Source organism: Sorex fumeus, unplaced genomic scaffold, assembly GCF_029834395.1.
Source record: "Sorex fumeus unplaced genomic scaffold, SorFum_2.1 ptg000024l, whole genome shotgun sequence".
NCBI lineage: Eukaryota > Metazoa > Chordata > Mammalia > Eulipotyphla > Soricidae > Sorex > Sorex fumeus.
In genome coordinates, this window is record NW_026606081.1 from 51,026,724 (window position 1) to 51,049,380 (window position 22,657).

The window sequence follows — 22,657 nt, forward strand, 5'->3', positions numbered from 1 at the left end:
ACCACAGCCGTCAGTCACTGGCCTGGTAGGCCAAGCAACAGGGGCACTGACCCCTGAAGCCCCCTGAACAATGCTTGGGGTGTCCTTTAAAAAAAACAGGCCGGTGGGGGAGAGGAAGGGAGAGCAGGAGGGAGAGAACAAGGCTAAGGCATCTCCCTAAGATGGTCTATCTTCCCAAGTTGTCCCGTTTCAGTTCCATCCACAGAGCCTCATGTGGTCCCCTGAGCACTACCAGGAGAAAACCCCAAGCACTGCCAGGTGTGAACAAAACCCAAACTAAACCAAATCCAAACTACAAGGTAAAACTACCCTGCAGCCCGGGGGAGGGCAAGGCAGCTAGTCCTCAGTGGCTGGGTCCTTAAAATGGGAATATCCTTTGTTGTGCCTCTCCAGCCTCCCCTGTTTCTGGGATTGGTCCCTTTAATGAACTCTCAGCTGATGTTTCTGGAGGATACTGAACTTCCTGTGGGTTGTATCATTTAGCATCCGCTGATGCCCAGTCACTCCAATGCAGAATCACTGAAACAATCACTGATTAGCTTTATAGTTAGTTCTGCGGGCCGGTGCAGGCGGGGCTCAGCTGGCGGTTCTTCTGCAGATTACGTCTGGGTCCAAAGACTCCAGCCAGCATCTGGCTCGCTGAGGGCTGCTTAGTTGAAGACGACTTTGCTGGGATGCCTGGCTGTTGGCTGGGGTGATGGGAATGAGGTGTCTGACATCTTCATTGGCTGGCTTGGATGAATTCGTTTCATGGTGGAGGATAGGCTGGAGCAGTAGCACAGCGGGTAGGATGTTTGCCTTGCATGTGGCCAATCCGGGTTCGATTCCTCTGTTTCTCTTGGAGAGCCCGGCAAGTTACCGAGAGTATCCTGCCCATACAGTAAAGCCTGGCAAGTTCCCCATGGCATTTTCGATAAGCCAAAAACAGTAACAACAAGTCTGAGAAAAGTGACATTACTGGTGCCCACTCAAGGAAATTGATGAACAGTGGGAGGACAGTGCATAGACCAGTGACAGACAGTGGTGGGGATGAGATTCTGGGAGTAAGGAAGGATGGGCTCCTTCTAGCATTTCCCCAAGGCTCTGTTTGTATCACATTTCCTCCCGTCCCATTGGCAGGAGCTCATCACATGGGCCAGCCCAATGTGGGTGAGGGAGGGGCCTCCCCACAGGCTCCTGCATGGGGAGGTGTGAAGAGACCACAATCCCTGCATGGCACCTGCTGGACATGTTTCCTTGAAGGAAAAGCATTGAAAGCTGGGTGTTAATAAAGGGACTGATAGCTCCACCTCGTACACAGCCTAAGTATATAAAATGTTTAATTGAGCCCCACCTGATGCTGCTGCAAGGGAACAGTCGGGCTGGAGAGACAGTCCAGGCCTGGGGGATGCTCTGGACCTCCTATTGTGAGAGATGCAGCAGCCAGCAATGCCTCCCACCCCCCGGACTGCAGGTTGGCTGTAGGGTTGGGAGGGAGCAGAGCAGTAGGAGAGATGCTATTGCCACCCCTCCCTGCCAGTGCCCGGAAGCACCTGGGGTAGCTCACGCCTCCATGTGTAGCCCCCGTTGAGCACCAGGAGAAATGAGAAGATCAAGAACTTTAGCTGCTGGGCTGGAGCGATAACACAGCAGGTAGGACATTTGCCTTCCATCTCCATATGGTCCCCCGAACAATGCCAGGAGTGATTCCTGAGTACAGAGCCAGGAGTAATCCATGAACATCATCATGAGCATGGGTGTGACCCCAAAAAATGCAAAAAAAGAAGAGCTTTAGCTGCATCAGTGAACAACAACAGAAGCCCAAGAAGACCTTCAGCTACATTAGATCTTTCTACACTGCCCAAAGAAGAATTTAAAATGACATCTCTCTCTGTGTCCAACAATTGGGCAGGGTGGGGGCTAGAAAGGGGGGATCACTATAGCTGAGAATCAGGAAGCTTTGAGGAGAGTCTAATGGGAAAAATGAAAGAGCTCATTCAAGTAGAAATAAAGAAGTTGAAGAATAGAGTTGCAAGTCTCATCAGCAGATGGAGAAAGAAAAACATAGAGTTAGTGACTCTTTGAAGATAAAGGCACACAAGTCATCAGTAAAGAATAGATAATAGCCTGAGGTATGGTGCTGCCAGCAGGTCAATCTGTACCTGTGAGGTGAGTGCATCAGCAGCCTGATGGTGCCTTCAGACTTCTAGATACCCCAGAATTGCTTCCATGCCTGTGGCAGACCCCACAACTTGGGGCCAAGTTTACCAAGAAAGTAAACGGCCAAAAGTTAGGTATGTGGGAGACACACCCACAAACCACCTCCGGCTCAGCTATATAATTGGAGGCAAGGCCTATCTGGTTCCTGATCAAACCGCTTAGTGGCCATGAGCCCAGAGACTCAGAAACAAATCTCGGAACCCAGTGACTTTTGGCAGAAATGCATCTGGTCCCCAAAGTAGGTTACTGGCGCTGGCCACCCCAGAGGGGAAGGGGTGCTGTCCCTCCACCTGCTCCCCCTTGGCGGTTCAGTGGCCAGCATCCTCCAGAGGCCATTGGATAGTCAGGTTTGGGCCCTCAGTGATGAGACACTCAGGGCCTCATGGGATGGGGGTGGAGCCAGCCCTTTCCTCCCCACCCCAACGAGACCCCAAGTCATCGCCCACGAATGGCCTCTCTGGCTCCTGATCAAGCTGCTCAACGGCCATGATCCCAGAGACTCAGGAACAAATCTCGGAACCCAGCAGGTTTTGGAAGAAATCCCTCCAGATTTAATTGTTAAAATTTAGAAATTCCAAAATCACTACTGCAACTGCGCGACATCATATGTTATTCATAACCAGCAATAGAAAACAAATTGTCTACTGTTGCCTTTTCGGCAGATCTCAGTGTTGGGGTAAAATCCCAAATAATAATGGTGTGTCTGGTGTCAGAATGTTGAATGTAATCAAAGTAGAGAGAGAGTAATGTGGAAATCATCTGCCACATAGGTAGGGGCAAGGGTGTGGGATGGGGGACATACTGGGTTTTTTTGTGGTGGAAAGTGAACACTGGTGAAGGGACGAGTGTTTCATCATTGTATGACCGAGACTTAGACCCTAAAGCTTTGAAACTGCTCTCACGGTAATTCAATAAATAAATTTATAAAAAAGAAAAAAAAGTAAGGTGGAGTTTATGCCCAATTCAGTCAGCCTATTCAGTGGCTGAATAATTAGCAATACTCCTACATTAAAATTTTTTGAAAAAAAAAATAGATAATAGGAGAAAGGGAGAAAAAGTGAAGATAATTTAAAGGATCTAGTTGACAATATCAGGAGAAAAACACCTGAAAATCATAAAAATTCCAGAAGTGGGGGAAAGAGGGAGTGGAAGAAAATGTCTAGCCAAAGAAATAGCTGACAAGGTCCCCAGTCTGAAAGGGGGGTTTGATGCCTTGATCCAGGAAGCCTGAAGCACATCCACTGAAGTAAATCCAGATGGAGCAGCAGCAAGACACAGTGGGATCCAAACGGCAGGAACCCAGATAGACGCCTTACAGTGGCGAGAGAAAAGCCAGTGCTCACAGACAAACCAACAAAAAGTAAGATCTACATCAGATTTCTCAGACAAAACTTTCAGCAAGAAGAGAATGGAAACAATATAGTGAGAGTGCAGAGTGAAAAGGACCTCCAACTAAGAATCCTGGATTCTGTAGGACTGTTGCTGAGACTTGAAGGAACAGTTAAAGACATTCTCAAACACTCAGCAGCTGAGGCATCCAGCCCACCTCTGCCAGGGGTCTGGACTGGCCTCACGTCACAGCAAGTGCCAGATGGCAAGAACAACCCAGATCCTCACAGATGAATACAACAAAATCCCCAAATATCAGTCATTTCTCTAAATGTCAGTGGATTCAGCTCTCTCGTCAGAAGGCGCAGAGCCGCTGATGGATCAAGAAACAAAATCCAACCTTCTGCTGCCTCCAAGACACTCTCGACTGAGAGGGAAGGTCGGAAAACATTCCTGTGAGCCCAGGGAAGACTGAAAACAAGCAGGGTGGGGGGAGGGGCGGGGGTCGTGCTGGCATCAGGCCAAATTGCCAGTCAGAGGGGCGGACAGTGCGGACTGGGTGAAGGAACCACAGAAGGTCGAGAGGGCGTATGACCAATATGTGTGCACAAACAAGAGAAGCAGTTGGGAGAGCGACAGATAACACACAGGTATATGCGCAATGTATGTATACTTATACAGACCTTATACAGACATATATGCTATGTAGATACTTACACACATATATGCTATGTATATACTTATGCACATATATATACTATGTATATATTTATACACACATATATGCTATGCCTATATACTTATACATACATATATGCTATGTATATACTTTTACACATAGTATGTATATACTTACACACACATATATACTATGTATATACTTATACACATATATGGTATGCATATATACATATACAACATATATACTCTGTGCATATACTATACTTATACATGCATATATACTTTGTGCATATACTTATACACATATATACTATGTGTATATGCTTATACACACATATATGCCCCACATATATATTTATGCACACCTGTATGCTCAGTGTATATATTAATGCACATATATGCTATGTATGGATACTTATGCACACATATATTCTATGTCCATATACTTAAACACGCACATATACACTATGTCCATACACTTACACACACATACACTATGCCCATATAGTTAAACACATACATATACTATGTCCATATACTTACACACACACACACACACACACACACATATAGCGGCTCCTAATAGGTCCAAGGAGACACATCAGCAGCAATACAATAGTAGTGTCGACTTTAGCGTCCTACTCATAATCAGACAGATCAGCCAGACATCATGACAACAGGAAGGCAAGAATCCTGAGTGTAACTAGGGTACAGGACTCTCCCAAACTCTGATTACACATTGCTGTCCAGTACACCCGAGCATTCTCTCAGGTAGACAACATGCTGGGACACAATCTAATTGCTCATTAAAAAATAGGAATAATATCAAATAATTTTCCGACAACAATTCCATGAAGACAGAAATTAACAAGAGAAAGAAAGTCAGGAAAAGCTCTAACATCTGGGAAATGAAAAAATTGTTCTATTAAGCAACCATTAGATCAAAGAAGAAACAAAGATTCATTGAAATGAATAAGAGTGAAGACAAACTATCAGAACCTGTGGGACATAGCTAAAGTAGTACTAAGGCGAAAGTTCCTAGCAAAACAGGTTTACATCAGGACACAACAGAAAGCTCAAATCAATAACCGAACCTCACAGCTTAAGAAACTGAAACAAAAAAAAAGAACAAAAATTGATTCCAAAGTAGAAAGAAGGAAATAAAAAAAATTAGGGCAAAAATCAATGATAACGAAAGTAATCTGGTTTAGATTAAATAAGATTGACAAACTCTTAGTAAACTAATGAGAGAAACCCAAACAAAGTGGGTCAGAAGTGAAAGGGGAGAAATTAGAACAGATACCCCAGATATACAAAAAAAAAAAAAGAAAGAAAGAAACATGAGAGATTGGGATATTAATGGAGGGGAGTGGTTACTGGTGAAGGGACTGATGTTGGAATGTTGTCTGCCTAAGACTCAGTCATGATAAGTTCATAGCTTTGTAACTCATGGCGAATCAATTAAAAAGGGCAAGAAGAGGACAGGCAATGTGAAAACACTCAATGCTGCTAAGCTAGAGAACCTAGAAAAAAAATTAATGAGTTCTTAGGATCATACACTCTCCTAAGACTGAGTCCGGAACAAGCAGAGAACCTGAGCAGACTATTATGAATCAGGAAATCGCAAGAGTCACCGGCAGCTGCCTGGGCCCATCTGTCCAGAGTGGCCCTGTGCAGTGTGCCCCCCACGCTACCAAGAAGACTGTGTTGGAGACCCTGGAGAGCCCTCAGGGCCTGTCCCCCTCTCCGTCTGTTCCCAGGCCACCGCTCTTGGAAATGGGGGTTTAGCAACATGTAAGCATCTTTCATGACCTGTCCTTTGAAGATGCAGGCGTGCAGAGGACCGCTGTGCTCCGGAGCGGCCCCGCCCCCCATGTGGGAGCCCATGGACGGCCATCAGGGCTCCCTGCCATGCGAGGTTTGACTCTGGAGTGAAATCTGGGTTGCGGCGCCCTGGGTGTATCCTGAAAACCTGCACGTCTTGGCTGCCTCCAGAGAAGAGCCAGAAGGTGCTGCCCGGTGTTGAGCACTGGGGGCTGGGAACATTTGCTTTGGTGGCTCATCTGTCCTTCCCTCACTTCTCTTGGAAATGAAACCCGGGTGGGTGCAGAGTGCTGAATCCACGGTGGAGGCTGGAGACCCCCGGGGTGCCCCTTCGCCTGCTGTTCTGGAATGGGCCTGCAGCCTGACCCCTGACCTGAGACAGAAGGCGCCACCCAAAACCCCGCTGTCATGCTGCGGCGAACTGCTCCTGGTCTGTTAGAACATGACCGGTGCTGGTCTGCTCAGGCATCATCCAGTCCAGCGGGTCACCGGCCCAGGGACCTCGTGACCTGGGCTCTCAGCCACCCATTTTGTGTCTTTGCTTTCGTCCCCCCCCCCCCCAATCTAATCCTCCAAACAGGCCGGGGAAGGGTCCTGGTCATTGTCCGTTGCAGAGGAGAGAATCTGCCCTCACTAGCTCCCGGCTCGGTCGCTGCCTCTGGCTCTGCTCTGAGGCGGGCTGGCCCTAGTGTCCGCTCTGCTCCCATGGCTGGCCAGACTATGTGCTCTTCCTCCTGTGCAGCCCTCAGCTCCTGGGCCGTCCCTTTGAGTATTCTGCTGTGCTTCTTAGGAATTACTGTAAGGACATTATCGACCCCCCCCCCCCTTTTTTAATCCTGTCTTGCTGGTATTTAGCAGGAGGACAAAACCCTTTTAAGAAACGATTCGTGCAAACAGCTGCTGTGTCTGGAGCCTGTAGCAATGGAGAACTTCAGTGCGGGAACCGAAAGGGTTTTCTGTTTGATGGGAACACTACCTGCCAAGTTAGCCGTGGCACCGGAAGCCTGGTTGTCATGGAAACTTGCTCCTGATTGGGAAAAGATAGTTATAGGGTCTTACCCAGACACAGAAGGAGAGATGATTTCTTTCCCCGGGCTTTTTTGTTGTTGTTCTGATCATAAAAGGGAAAAACAAAAAGGCAGAGAGAGCTGTGATACAAAGGCCCCCTGGCACAGAGGTGGCAGAACCCTCAGATCCTTGGGCATAGCGTGGAGGGAGAACAAACGAGGTCCCCAGCTAGAGTAATTATGGTAACCGGCTCATTAAAGAGTTTTGACGGAGGAGAGGGTGGGGGAGACAGACCCACCCCCACCCTACTGAAGCTCCTGGTGCTCAGAGCCCTGTCTCCCAGCCAGCCCTGGAGGGAGCTGACTTGCACGAAAGGGAAGACGCAGTGCCCCTCAGATCCCAGCCGCTGCTCGGTTTACGCCAGGGGAACACTGGTGTCTGCGCGGGATTGCATTAATCTCAAAACTACTTATTCTTGTAACCGTGATTAAGTTTATAAGACCAGCAGTCTTTTGTAAAGGCCTTTTTTCCTTCCTTCCTTCCTTCCTTCCTTCCTTCCTTCCTTCCTTCCTTCCTTCCTCCCTCCCTTCCTCCCTCCCTCCCTTTCTTTCTCCCTTCCTTCCTCCTTTCATGTCTTCCTCCCTCCCCCTTCATCCCTTCCTCTCCTTTCTCCCCTCCCCTCCCCTTCCCTTCTCTCCTTCTCTCCTTCCCTCCTCTTTCCCTCCCTCCCTCTTCACCCCTCCTCTATCCCTCTACTCCCCTCCTTCCATCCTCCTTCCCTCTCTCCCTCCCCCCTTCCTTCACTCCTTCCCTCCTTCGGAAGGATCTGGCCTGTGTGCCAAATTCCTCCTCTCATTCAGCAGCCCACTTGAGCCAATTCCTTTTTTTTTTTTTGGCCAGGATTAGCGGGGTACCACTCAGAGGGCTCTCTGAATTCGTGGAGCGGGCTCTGCCCCTTGCCCGCCCCCTCCTGGCTGTAGCAATGGAGTGTTGCCCTGGCACACAGATCTGGCATCCAGGGCTCACGCACAGAACCAGGAACCGGAGCCTCTACTGCCATGGCCGTGGGCCCCGAATGGGTGTGAGGTTTGGGGCCTCTGAAGGGCATGTCAAGGGCTGGTGCCTTGGACAGGAGCCAGGCTTGGGGTTCCTGGTAAGAAAGACCCCTCAGGACTCATGGAAGGAGCCTGTCCCAGCGGTGGCCGGAAGCACCTCCGCAGGCTGGGCCTTGCACCTGGTGCTGGCAGGGGGGATTGGGACAGCAGCCCTATGGGGACTCATCCCTGTGAATAAGGGTCCCAACGCAGCTGGACTTCGGAAGGGCCTGCTGAAATCCGCGCCCAAAGGGAAGAGCTGCTTCGGGTGTGGAATTGAGGCCTGTGAGAGCCTGCCTTCGGGTTTCATCTCTCGTCATGGGCAGCTCTGACACCTTTATTTTCAAGGCGGCTGACCCTGGCTTTCTCTTTACACACACACACACACACACACACACACACACACACACACACACATACACGCGTGCCTACACGCGCACAGAGATGCCTATTCCCCCAAACGTTTGTTATGCAAACCAACTGATTAGCTGTTGCTTTACGACATTGATTCGAGAAGTAATTGAGCTATTCAGAGTCCTGAATACCGTGATGGAGAATTAGTCTCACATTTTATAATAACGGCTATACAGATGAAAATATGAAAAGACATTCTGCAATGGATAAAGCAATCCGGGTTAATTTCAGTGCATTAGCCTAATACACAAATAACCCCATTGCTGGCGAGGAGACCCAGGATGTTCATTCACTGGGTAATCTCTCGTCGTTTTTTGCTTACAGATGTTCAGAACAATTCCGTGTTTATCAGTGTATTCAAAAGCTTCCCAAAATCTGTGCAGCCAAGTGGCATGGGCGGCGGCGGTGCGGCAAGGCTGAAAGGGATGCGTGCGCCTCTCCCCCGAGTGGCCTGGCAGCCTGGTGCTTGTTCCCCACTCAGGCTCTGCCAGGCGTCCTCATGTCACCTTCTACCGGCGCCTGCCCGGGGTCTTTGCTCGCCCACCCAGCTCTTGTCTGGCTGCTAAGCCCGGGCTCTGGTGCGGTGGTGCCCGAGGCTGGGAGTTCCCGGGTTGGGCTATGCGCACACTCTAACCGGCAGTGCCCCCTCTTTCTCTTTGGGTGCTCCTGGGGTCAGGTCCTTTGCTGGCCAGCCCGGCCGGGCCAGATTTCCTTGCTGCTCCACGCCCTGACCTCGCCACCATCACTCTGCCGGAGACCACGGTTCCCGGGGTGCTCTCGGCCAGGCTTTATTCCTGACGTGTTTGGGTGGGTGTGGGCGTCGCTGGGTCTTCCGGGAGAGGAACGGTGCCACTCTGCACACTAGCAGTGAGTTCTGGGATTAGTGGGTTCTACCGAGCCCCACCCAACCCTTGCTGAGTTCCTCCCAGACGGCCTCAGATCCGCTCACGGAGGGCAGGCTGAGTCTGATTGCAGTCAGTGTTGGTCAAGGTGAGCTGCCAAGTCATTGATGGGACCTCAGAGACGCAGGGGTCCTAACATTTCGTTCTGTCTGTGAGCACTTTGATCATGTCTATGTGTGACCCCCTCGAACAGAACCCATGACTGATTTTCTCTGCGGCCACCATAAGCCCTTTGGTGGGTCTCTGCAGGACCACGGGGGGTATTTTGGTTATCCAGACCCAGGCCTGCATGCCTGTTTGCCGTGGTATTGCAGTTACCCTAGAAAGATTTCCGGTCTATTGGGGAGAGACTTGAACTTCATTGCCCCGAGCAGATGGGGTGTACCCACACCCACTTTGCAGGTGCTGCCTCTCTCTGTCCATGGCCATTTGGCTCCGGTGCTTTCATTGGCAGTAGAAATAGAGTCCCAGGCAGCAGGATCATTGTTTGTACAGAATGCCGTTCTCCACTGTGCATCGTGTTCAGATAACGGGAAGAGTGGGATTCATCCAGACAATGGAGCTCAGACAATGGTGCTCAAAGAGACGGCCAGCCAGCGTGGGTTCCTTTGTAAGATCCTCCTTTGTCGACTACTTTTCCATGGGGGGTGAAGAGAGCTTAAAGGAATTTCTGTCCTTAAAGGAACAGAACTTAATGCAGAATGAGAAATGCGTCTTGCTGGGTACCCATTTATGGGGGGAATTGCATTCCTTGGGTCACAGTCTGGCTTCTGTAAGGTGGGGTGGAGCTGCTGATTCCTGGGGGTTCCTGGGCACACCAGGGGAAGACTTGGATGGCCATCAGTTGATGCCACTGAGGGGACTCAGGACCCTCCCTCATGGCATGTTGGAGGCAGAATAGCCACCTGCCTTCTCCCACTCGCTCTCGGCTGCCAGGCTGGATTGTTACGAGTGCCCAAGATGTCAGGAGATAGGTGTGATGGTGGTATGGGGGAGGGAAGGTGGGAATGGGAGAGGGTCATGCTATGGTGCTAGGGTAGACATTTCTGGGAGCAAACAAATGCAGGGACCCCCCATACTCCAGTCACTGGAAAGGCGACAGTCCCATGCTCTCCATGTCCAGTTCTGTGCCAAATGAAAGGCAAGCCCCTATGAAGGGTCTGGCTGAACAATTTGGGCCTAACAGAGCCTCTAGATCCAGCATCTGGGCAACAGGACAGGAACAGGGATAGAGCCTCGATGAGGCCCCTCCGGGGGCAGTGGTCCGGCCAGTCCAGAATGCGGGCACCACTTAGGCCCACTCATGTTAACCGTCAGGCGAGTTCATATGCCATTCAGAGGTGCTTATAATCCTATATGATACAGGTATCATGGGGTAGAAGTTGATGAAGACAAAAATAACTCTTCCCCCCCTTTACTGATGCCCCTGGTTTACAAAGCTGTCGGTGATACGGGCACTCAGTGTTCCCACCAGTTCCACCAGCAGGGTGGCCTTCCCTCCCCCACTGTCCCCGGTTTCCCTCTGAGCCTGCCCCCATAGCAGGCACAAAATAATTTATTTCATATTGCTTATTACAGCTAAATGGGTAAGGGAATTATTTCAAAAACTACTTAAGTAAAAGAAAATTTGTGAAAATTGTTATCTCTCCCCATGGGGCCATTAAGTCCTTGTCGGCAGGTTTCCGAGCTGTCCATGGCTAGTCAGGCCTTCCGCACTCACGGCTGTTGGTTAGCCACTTCTGTGCTACTCCCCATCTAATCCGGGCCGCTCCTGCTGGGCTGTGAGCATTGTAGAGTTTGGGGTGTCGCGTGGCCTCATGCTTCCGAAACGTCAGGATATTTCACCGGGCCGTGAGTTTACTGGGCATGGTGGCGGGAGTGGGTGTGGCTACTGGAGCTTCTGGAAGTCTGAGGGGGTGAGGAGAGGCTGCCCACCCCCACCCCCACCCCCAGAAGACCCCAGAGTTCTCAGCCTGGACACAATATACTTGGCATCTCCAACAGTTTGGCATCTCTGCAGAGCTTAGTCGAAGGGCGGCGGAGTCGGGTTGTGTGTGATGTGAGTGATGGCGGCAGCTGTGGGATGTGAGTGAGGCCACAGGGGCTTCCGTGGGGCAGGGACTCTGCCCACCTCCTTCAAGGAAAAAATAACTCTTATAAAAAAGACTTTCATGGTATATCTGCACGATGGAATATTATGCAGCTGTCGGGAGAGATGAAGTCATGAACTTTGCTTATAAATGGATAGATATGGAGAGTATCATGCTGAGTGAAATGAGTCAGAAAGAGAGGGACAGACATAGAAGGACTGCACTCATTTGTGGAGTATACAACAACATAACATGAGGCTGACACCTAAGGACAGTCGATACAGGGGACAGATAAATTGCTCCATAGCTGGAAGCATGCCTCATGAACAGAGGGGAGAAGGCAGCTGGAATAGAGAAGGGATCACTAAGAAAAAGATGGCTTGAGCAACAGATCAGGATGGGAGATGTGTGCAGAAAGTAGATAAAGGACCAAACATGATAACCTCTCAGTGTCTATATTGCCAACTATAATGCCCAAAAGTAGAGAAAGAGTATGGGGAATATTGTCTGCCATGGAGGCAAGGGGAGGGTGGGAAAGGGGGAGTATACCAGGGATATTGGTAGTGGGAAATGTGCACTGGTGGAGGGATGCGTGTTTGATTATTGTGTGATTATAACCCAAACATGAAAGCTTGTAAGGATCTCATGGTGTGTAGGATAACACTGTTCTGTCCTTCCTGCATAACCACAGGAATAGTTGATAGTTTATTGGACTGAGGAAAAGAGAAAAACACCTTAAGAGGTATCTTGCCCTTGAGCAGTCAGGAAGGGATTTCTTATGTTGATTTGGCTACCTGACTGGGTGGAGTGTCAGCCCAGACTAGAAGGGAGCTGGAGAATGAAAGAGCAGGGCTGAAAGATGGGCCACAGAGAGACTAGCAAGGAGAACATGTGCTCGAGAGAACCTAGGCCCTCCATAACATAAATTTCGTCTATGGTATAAACTTACTTGTAATAAACTGCTACAAAGATCAACTGGTCTGGCCCTCATCTCTTCCTTCATCTGCCCTTGGCCAACAGCTGTCCCGATGCAGGCCACACACAGCGGCTCTAGGGCACCGAACGTGGGCGATGAGATAGAGCCGTCCAGAGAGCCCGCGAACACACAACCTTCAGCGAGCGTAGTTTTTTACAATGGCGATTCAATAAAATTTAAATAAATAAATAAGTAAATAAATAAGACTTTTAGGAGGGGAGAGGGGCTTAGGGCATCTGAATGTGGATTTGGAATTAGATAATGCTCATGAGTAATGGTTGATTTTGTTGACTGAGATCATAGAATCACCATTATGTTTTGTTTTGTTTTGTTTTGCTTTTGGGTCACACCCGGCGATGTAAAGGGGTTACTCCTGGCTCTGCACTCAGGAATTACTTTTGGTGGTGCCTGGGGAACCATATAGGATGCAGGGAATCGAACCCGGGTTGACAACGTGTAAGGCAAATGCCCTCCCCACTGTACTAATGCTCTGGCTATGGAATCACTGTGATGGATGAAAATATCCTTATTTTTAGCAGTTATATGTGAAAACATTTATGTCTGAAATGATGTGAAAATTTTACATACTACGAAATTAAGAAAAAGGGAAGAGAGAGAAAAAGGGATTGGAGTATGTTAAATGTTGATAATTTTTGCATCTGGAGGATAGGTTGGTACATGAGGTTAATTTTACAATTATTTTTGCTTTTGTGCATGTTTGAAAACTTTCATAATAAAATTCTCTCTAAGCATCTTTCTAGGAATTATGCAGACTATAAAATATAAGTAAATAGACACAATTTTAGGAATAGATTACTGTGCATTTTACATGCAAGGAACACCTGCCCATAAATTCAATTAAAAATGGTTTTATCTGTGTTTAAAAATTCAGATTTTTTTATGAGACTGTCTATTTGCATTACAAAGGGGATTGTTTCTTTTATAAAATGGTTTATCTTGGCATTGCATTAAATGATTTATTTCCTTTCCATGAGTGCTCTTTCTCTAAACCCTCACATTTCCGCCTTTCTCTTTCTGGAACTTGCCTGCTTTCCAGCCCACGAGCTGGATCTTTTCACAACTTTCTGTAAACTTGGTTCCTCTATTTGGGATTATTGTCTAGACAAACACAAGAGCGGTTGCGTTGATCTGCATCCTCCAGTACTTTCTGTCTATCCATCCACCTATGTAAATTTAAGAATTCCTACTATGGAGGCTGGAGCAATAGTACAACAGGGAGGGTGTTTGCCTTGTACATGTCTGACACAGGTTTGATCCCCTGGCACCCCGTGTGGTCCCCCAAGCATCACCAGGAGTGATTCTTGAGTGCAGAGCCAGGAGTAATCCCTGAGCATTCTGAGTGTGACCCAAAAAGCAAAAAATAAAAATAAAATAAAAAAGAATTCCTCATTAACAGAACTGACAGGTCCCCAAATCCACAACTGGAAAACTGATGGCCTGGAAGAGCTGATGGGGTGACTCCAGTCTGAAGGCTGGGCAGGGATGTCAGAGCCACGGCAGCTTGGGTCACTTGTACTTTGTGAGGGCATCATCTGTGCTGCGGTGGCAGTGGACAGGACACTTCAGCTGCGCACAAGCCAGGCTGCTCCATATTCTGCACTTGGTTTTGGGTAGTTTTGTTTGTTTTCTTGTGTGTGTGTTTTTTTTAATGCCACACCTGGCAGTGCTCAGGGGTTCCTCCTGGCTCTGCACTCAGGAATCACTCCTGGCAGTGCTCACGGGACCATACGGCATGCCAGGGATCAAACCCGGGTCAGCCATGCACGAGGCAAACACTACCTGCTGTACTGTGGCTTGGGCCCGGATAGTCTCCACTTTTTACAGGACCCCACTAAGCATGAGAGGCTGTCCTCTCCCCCAAATCTGCATTTGATTTACGGTTCCCTTTAAGTGATAAAGAGAGGATTTGGATGTTTGTTTTTTTTTTTTTTCAATCTAAATTATATCAGCTGGTGACATCTGGAAGAAATATCCTTCAGGGTAAAGAAGGTGAATTAAAAGGGATTTGTTCTTTGCCTGTATGTATTTGAAAGTACCTAACTCTTAATGCCGACTGAGAATAGTCAGTTCACTTTCCTCAACCAAGGAAGCCTTTACCTCATTACTGAAGACCTCTGTGTTCGTAATAACCAAGGTGGTGATGGCGGAAGCAGTAAGGGATGGTGTTTAAAAGTATCTCTAGTGATGGTTTTTTAAAGCTCGGTGACATGATTCTCCTAAGACATGCCCTGGCAGATGTTTGCAGGTATAAACCTGGCATCTGGCAGCCTCCTTCCCCTGGTGAAGCAGAGCTGACCTAAGGGGGCGTGGGGGACTGGGCATCTCCTCCGGCGCCATCCGGCAGAGCCTGGGGCCGGGACCCTCCTGCAGCCTCTCCCCCAAAGTCCCTGGGCTTGGTCACAGTGCAGATGGTCGCTTTTCCCTTGACAGAGCAGAACAGTCTGAGAACACCAGCTCTGAGAGCCTTGTGCTGGCCTGGAAGGAGCGCAGCTCAGCTGTCCCTAAGGCCAGAGGCCTCCAGAAACTTGGCACCCTGGCGGCGGTTTCTCTCAGGCAGGGGCTGTCCTGAGCAGCAGCATCACCACGTATGCTTTGAATTATTTACTTTTGTTTACTTTTCATGCCCAGGATAGAACTTGGTCCCTACCCTGAGCTGTGCCCAGGCCCTGGGCTCTGCCCCGGCTCCCTTCCAACCATGACTGTCCTAGTGGTCCCTTCTCTAGCCCACTGCCCTCTCCCCCAGCCCTTGAGGCAGGCTTCCAACCGTGGACCATCCTCCTGGCCCGTGTTTCTACTGCCCTTGGTCTCATACTGTGTGTTTGTTTGTTTTTTATCCCACGCATGAGGTCAGTCATTCCATGTCCGTCTCCGTCCTTCTGATTCGTTTCACTCAGCGTGAGACTCAGGCTGCCGAATCTTGTTCTCTCTTCACCCCTTCCCTCTTCTCTCTCTCTCCCTCTCTCTCTCTCTCTCTCTGAAAATGTCAAACAACCCAAGTTTGACTTGTCAGAGCAAAGGGTCAGTCTAATGAAGGTGAGGGTGAACGCTGCCTAGGGCAGCCCCTTGGAGGTTGCCGGAAGACGATCCTGAGCATGGCCAGGCTGGACCAGGCACAGCGGCCGTCTCTGGAGCACTGGGCTGTGTTCAGGGAGCCAAAAGCCTTGACCAGCCCCTCCCCGCGTCTGTGGAAACCGCTTTGTGCTAAGGCGCTGATCAAAACCACGGCGGCCTCTGCGCTAGGCTCCCGCGTCCGCAGGTTGCGGCCAAGCACAATGGGGACGGCTCCTCCACTGCGCCTCCAATTATGTCCCCCCTCCGTTTCAGATAAAGGGGCGGGGGTGGCGGTCCTTTTCAGGTCCCAGCCATTCTGAAGTATTCTCTTCCAGGGAGAGGACATGATTCTGTCAGGCGGGGCTGTGCACAGGCTGTTTTACCAGGCCTGGCCTCCAAGAGCAGCTGCAGGTGGGGCCCCCCAACGCCCTCAGAGCTGAGTAGCCGTTTGTCCTTGCTAATAAATAGTCATAATTCATTGTTCGAACTCGTCAGAAACCTTTCATCCACATACTCCAGCAGGCTTTGTGCATCCTCTTCCCCTTCCTTCCCCCATAAGGGAGTACAGACCTGGGCAAGGACAACTCCCCGTTTGCAGGGGACCCCAACGTGGAGCTCAACTCTCAACGCAGGGAGCAGTTCCTGGGGGCTCTGCACCTCGGGGTGGAGGCTCTGAAAGTCTCTCCAAGTTCATTTATCTTCGTGCCTCGGGTGAGCACGATAAACACGATCAACTTAGTTGGTCCAGCTGTTCTAAATGCCGGCGATGCCCTGAGTCTGGGGTTGACCAGCGCCCAAGCCCTTTGGAAGGTGGACGTTCGTCCTGTGCCCACTTGGGTTTAGCTAGTCCGCGGCACTGAGCTAGGGACCAGGCCCGGACACATCCCTGATGCTCTGTGATGGTTGAGTGAGAGGCGGGCAGAGGGCCCCGTGATGCAGGGACGCCCCTTGACCCTCTCTCTCCTCCAGACACTGGCCCCGCCAGGCTCCTAAACTCACCTTGAAATAAGGCGCTCAGATCTCCTCCCTGGCTTGCCAGCAGCTCTGCACTGTGGGTTTCCCCATTCAGGGTCCCCCCGCGGCCGTACCATAAGGTTTCTCATTTCCATCTCTTACCCACTCCTTCCTAAAGTAAATATGGATGCCCAGGAGTAAATATTATTTTGGAGTCAGTTAACTCCCATGTTACGTAGCATTAACTGTCTTCCTGTGTCTACCCAAAAAGGATATTGCTAAATAAACCATTTAGCAATGGTTTATTTATTGCTAAATAAACCATGACATAAAGGAAAGAGAAAAGCAATTTAGGATCACTAGTGCCTGATGGAATTGGATATGTCTCAGGAGCACTGTTCTGGGAGTGGCTTAATAAACCTTCAGCTCCCTATAGGAGCAGCAAAGACCGCCCAGTGTTATCCAACACTTAGGGAATGCCCCGGACCTGCAGATGGCCTCTGAGGACAAGATGGGCATGCAGCAGGATGAGCCCCAGGAGATGCCCTGCCCAGAGGGGACAGGATCACTCTGTGGACACTCACAGCCTTCTCTTTGCTTGGGGGGAATTTTTGTGGACGTTGTGTTGGGACCAGGATGCTCCGGGCCTTCCCGTGGGCCCTGGCGGCGCTCAGTAAAGCCCACAGCTTGCCTTGCTAAGCCCACGGTGCAGGGACAGCCGTCCAGGGAAGCTCTATGCTGGTTTTTTTCCCGTCGTTTCCCTCTGTCCCCCGTTTGCGTTCCTGGGACAGACACTGTGTCTGCTCGAGTGTGGGGCCCCGTGGAGGGCCACTCTCTTTTGGGATCGAGGGTGTGGTCGGACCCCAGGGAACCGCGCTGCCCCTGGATGGTCTCACCTGCAGTAGAGGCTGAGCCGGCTGTGAACCTGCTGCAACGGCCGCTTGGAAGCGAGTCTGTGATGCTTCCAGTGCAGGGCAAGGAGTTGGGATGAGCCGCCACACCTCATCCTGCTGGCAGGCTTGCGAGAGAGGGTGTGTGTGTGTGTGTGTGTGTGTGTGTGTGTGTATGTGGTGTGCATGCATGTGTGTGTGCATGTGTGTGTCTGCATGTGTGCATGTGTTCATGCATGTATGTGTGTATGTATATGTGTGTGCATGAGTGCATGTGTGTGCGTGTGTATGCTTGTGTATGTGCGTGCATGTGTGTGCGTGTGTGTACATGCGTGTGTGTATGCACATGTGTGTGCATGCGTGTGTGTACACGCGTGTGTGCGTGCACACATGTGTGTGCGTGTGTGCATGTGTGCGCGCATGTGTGCATGCGTGCTGGGATCTAGGTCTGAAGAGGCGTCTTCGTTATAGGACAGTGACACGTGAGTCCCAAGGCGAGTCCATGGTGTGATTCTCCTCCAGAATATTCCCACAACCTTAGAGTTCCCTTTACTACTGACAGGTTTAGCCCCTGAGGACAGTCACCGCCCTTGACCTGGATGGTCATTCCTGGTCAGCCCTGACTGTGTGTGTTGGTAATAAACAATGTCCTGTGCAGGCTTTGGGAGGCATGTTGCTGCCTCTGCTTCGATGGAAACACAGTGCCCAGTGGTTCTGGTTCGGTGCTTGTGCTCTGCAGACACAGACGGTTCTGTGGGAGCTGTTTGGCCTGTGGGGGCCCAGCTGGCCCCCCCCCCCATGATAGTTAGGGCGGCTGGAGGAGGAGGACCAGCGATTGAGAGACGCCTCCTAGGCCTAGACCTGGGGGTCTTCTGAGGGTCTCTCCACTGGGGTCTGAACCTCGGCTGTTGAGAGAGCTGCTCTGCTTCTCTTAGAGCGCGGGCGCTAAGTTCACGGGCGCGAGCCCCATCTCATGGCTCCCGATCTGGACCCACAACCTTCGTCTTCAGGAGCTGCTGCCCTGCGAGCAGCGTTCCCTTTGGGCATGGCACCTCTCAGGCCCACGGCTGCGGCCTCGGGAGGGGCTGTGGGTTTTCCACCCCACCAAGCCTTCTCCAGGACCCCCTCCCAGGCCTCAGCAAGGCTTGGCATCCCCACGCCAGCCGCTCCTGGGAATCGCAGGCAAGTGAAAGGTGCCCGCCCACCCATGCCCAAGGATGCCACTTGGACTTGTCCACACCAGCCTTCTGCCTTGGCCATCCTCACAGGCTGTCCACCTGCACCATGTTCTGGGAACAGACGGGGCAGAGCGGGTGGCCGGGGCTCTCCTCCCTCCCTCTCTCCCTCACTCTCTCTCACCCTCCCTTTCGCCCTCCCTCTTTCGCCCTCCCTCCCTCTCTCTTTCCCTTTCTCTCTCCCTCTCTCCCTCTCTTTCTCTCTCCTTCGTTCCCTCTCACTCTCCCTCTTCTCTCTCCTTGTCTCCTCTCTCTCTCTCTTTCCTCTTCCTCCTGTGTTTCTCTCCTCTCTCTCACCTCTCTTTCTCTCTCTCCTCATTCTTTCTTGTCTCTCTCCCCTCTCTCTCCTCTCCCCCCCCCCCCACGGCATCTTTTCTACTTTTCAATCACGAGGGTGCATTTGAGAGCCTACGTTTCTCGTTGGACACTTGAAGTGACAGATGAGACAAAAGGCAAAACTCCAGGGTAAAATGACAGTATAGACACTCCTCAGATCCTATAATGAACCTCACAGGGCATCCAATTTCACTGTATTAGGATGTTTTTTCATAATGAGCGCATTGTTGGAAATCACATTTTCTGTCTGCGGGCGCTGGAGTCAGCCGCGCGGCCACTTCAGCTCGGTGGCTAATTAGCGAGAGGCGGGCACGCCATGAACAGACCTGGGCCGGGCAGCACCCGGCTGCCGCGCCCCGGTTTCCCGCCCAGCGCCTGTGGTTCCTGCTCGCTCTTTCATTTGGTTTATCCATTCACAGGGGTCGCATTGGCAGGGAGAGAGGAGGGGAGTCGGGGGGAGTGGGTTACAGTTAAAAGGGAGAAAGTGGAAAAATCAAACAACGTGGGGGCGGGGCGTTTTTCTTTGATCGCCTCACACAGGCGCTGCATCCCGTGGGCTCCAGGGGACGGCTGTGCCGCGTGGGGTTCACCTCATCCCCACAGACATCTGTCCCCATGCGTCCCCAGCACTGCAAGAGGATGCGGTGCTGAGTAAGTGGGGAGAAGGACAGTTCCAGAATGACCAGACCCAGCTAGGAAGCTTGCGGACACCAAGGGCTGCAGAATGGGTCTACGCAGCCGAGTTTGCCTGGAATGGGGAGAGGGAGGGTAGAAGGGGCCTTTGGGACATTGGCGGAGGGACCCGTATGCTCTGGTGGCATGTGAAGTGTTGAAAGGATCATGGAATTACCATGAACAGCATTATCAGTCACAGTGCCTCGAGAAAAGAAAAAAAATATATGGTACCTCCATGAAAAAAAAGGGGTAAAAAATATACAATATAAAACTAAAGATAATGATAAAAGGAAAAAGCACCCAATTCTATGGACTTCCAGAAAATTCTAGATGAACTAGAATGCCGGACTACTCTGCCTCCAGGTCTGCCTCCCCCTCTGGCCACGTCTTGTGTCTGGTCTGTTAGGACAGGCGCTCACAGCTTCCCTGAGTCTGCTGGCCTCCAGGCCTGGACAGCAGAGCCCAGGTGAGGCCCAGCCACGGGCACAGAGAGAACCTTTTCTTTTCCTTCTTTCCCCGTTTCCTTTTGGGGTATTTTCGAACAGTATTCGAGGCCCCACACACCCCAGGTGTGGTTACGAGCAGCCAGACGTGCTGTTTGCACGGTGTCGTGTGAAGAGCTGCCTGCTGGACCAAGGCTGCATGCCGCCTCTTACTCTGGGAGCACGGCGAATCCGAGCCCCCATCTGCCGGCGCCTGGGTGAGTGCGGCCGGGAGTTCCTGCCGACGCCGAGCCCCTAATCCTTTTGATCATTTGCACTGTGCATTTTTACACAGTCTCTTGTGCTTCAGAGACACAAACTAAAGAAGCTTAAAGGTGAGTCCGATGGGGGTGTCTCTGCACTGTTTGTCATTGCAGATGGAGCTTGAATTTGAATGGCAGGCATTTCTCGGCACCAGCTGAGCTTCCCTAAGCCCTCCACAAAAAACAGTGTCCAGGGGGTGGGGTCACTCCTGACCCCACATTTCCTTCACAAGAGAGGACACCATTTGTGGGAGCTCTGAGCAGAGGCTTCTCCGTGGCACTGCCCATCCCATTGTCTCTCCTCCCCTTCCCTCCCCCCCTGGCCAAGGTGGGGATGAGCCCATCCGCTCTTCCCTGGGTCTGGGGGCTTCTTCCTTTGGGGGGACTAGTTTTCCCCAATCCATGAAAGAGGGCATCTCTCCCGTAAGACTGTAGGCTGTGACTCTGACCCCCCCCACGTCAATAGCAGCCTACCCCCCTCCCCACCCCACAAGAGCCGGAAGGCCAAAGCGGCCCCAGTGTGGCTCTGGGTCTGAGTGTGAGTTCAAATGTGGGAGACGCATTCGGTGACCGAGAGCCGTTGCCCCAGGAGAGGAACAAAGGAAAGGGAACTCGTGGATACATGGTACAAGCAACCGTTTAGTTGGCATGTCCATAGAACATCTGAGGGGGGCGAGGAACAGGACTGCACTAGGGGTGATTGATCATTTACAAAGGAAAAGTGTTTCAGCAGAGGCAGTTCTCTTGGGGGACTAACTCAGAGAGACACTCTATCTCCCAGGGACATCTGTATTGCTGTTCTCTTTCCCTTTCATTGTACATATTAAACAATTGACTGTCACTGTCACTGTCCTCCCATTGTTCATCGATTTGCTCAAGCGGACCCAGTAACATCTCCATTTTGAGACTTGTTATTACTGTGTTTGGCATATTGAATTAATCGCAGGGAGCTTGCCAAGCTTTGCCGTGCCGGGTGGGATACTCTTGGTAGCTTGCCGGGGTCTCCGAGAGGGGCGGAGGAATCGAACTCAGGTCGGCCATGTTGGCTGCATGCAAGGCAAATGCCCTACCCGCTGTGCTATTGCTCCAGCCCATTAAACAATTAAGCTTACTTTTTTTATTACTATTTGCAGTTATTTGGATAAACACAGTAAGAGATATAGATTCCCAAACTTAGTTCTCTGAGAATATTCACAGGGGTGGTTTTTGTGCTTGGTGCCTCTTTTCCGTGAATTGATGATGGGATCTTTGAGATGCGTTTGCTGGATCACTTAATCGAGGTGAATGACTCTTGGTCTTCATCTCTGCAACATGCCAGTGGGGCCTCAAGGGGATCTGGACCGAGACTGTCCTCTGCCCGGTGGAGGTGCTGCTTCCTGTGCCCCCCACAAGGCGGAGTGTGACATGGTCCCAGTATTCTTTACTGGGCCTCCCCTGCGGTGCTCAGGGAGCCTGCGGGCCATTCCCGAGACTGGACAGTCCAGTGCTGCTGCATCCTGAGGTGACGTGCAGGGCACAGCTCTCAAATCTAAATGACAGCAAACTGCTAATGAAAAGTTCCTAACTGTCTCAGACAGACCCCCAAATTAGAGCAAAGAAGAAATGGAAATCACTGTGAACATAATTTTTTTCCCCTAACCTCACTAGTAAATCCCTTGAAAAGCAAGAAGGGGGCTATCTTCAGCCCCAAGTTTGTAAGAATGTAAAACAACATGACCTCGACTGAGATTGACCTCCTAAGTATGCCGCCCCCCCCACGACGATGGGGTGTGCAGTTCACAAAATGTTTGCATGAGGCATCAAGAAACTTAAGAATATGCCTAAGAATATTTTTAGTATTTCTAAGAATGTTCGTTAGAAATTCTGCTTGAAAAGCTATGGCCAGCAACAGCCTGAGAAAAATGGACAATATTTTCTTTCCTAGATAAGAACAGGAGACAGTCTAAATGCTTGATGGCAGGGATGGTGGGGTGTATGTGGGTCACTGTAGGACAGTGGGGGCGGGGAGTGGCCTGTAGGGTCACTGCAGGACAGTCAGAGGCGTATGGTACGTGGCATAACCGTTGAACGTTTTGTGGTGTGGGTGTAGCTGCCACATTTATAACACGGGTAATACTTCCGGGAATCGAGGTGATCTTTCTTTTTCATATTCCACACATTTTCTAAATGTCATGTGGTTTGCAAATATTGTTTCTGTGATCACTAAGTAATTTAAATATTAGAAGGGATGAGG

At 50.6% G+C, this 22,657-nt stretch overlaps 1 protein-coding gene across 2 annotated transcripts in view; it reads left to right on the top strand.

Moving 5' to 3' along the window:
* MSRA (methionine sulfoxide reductase A) overlaps positions 1 to 22,657 on the top strand; it is a 243,651-nt gene that overhangs the window by 100,669 nt on the left and 120,325 nt on the right. The gene's annotated exons all lie outside the window — the stretch shown is intronic.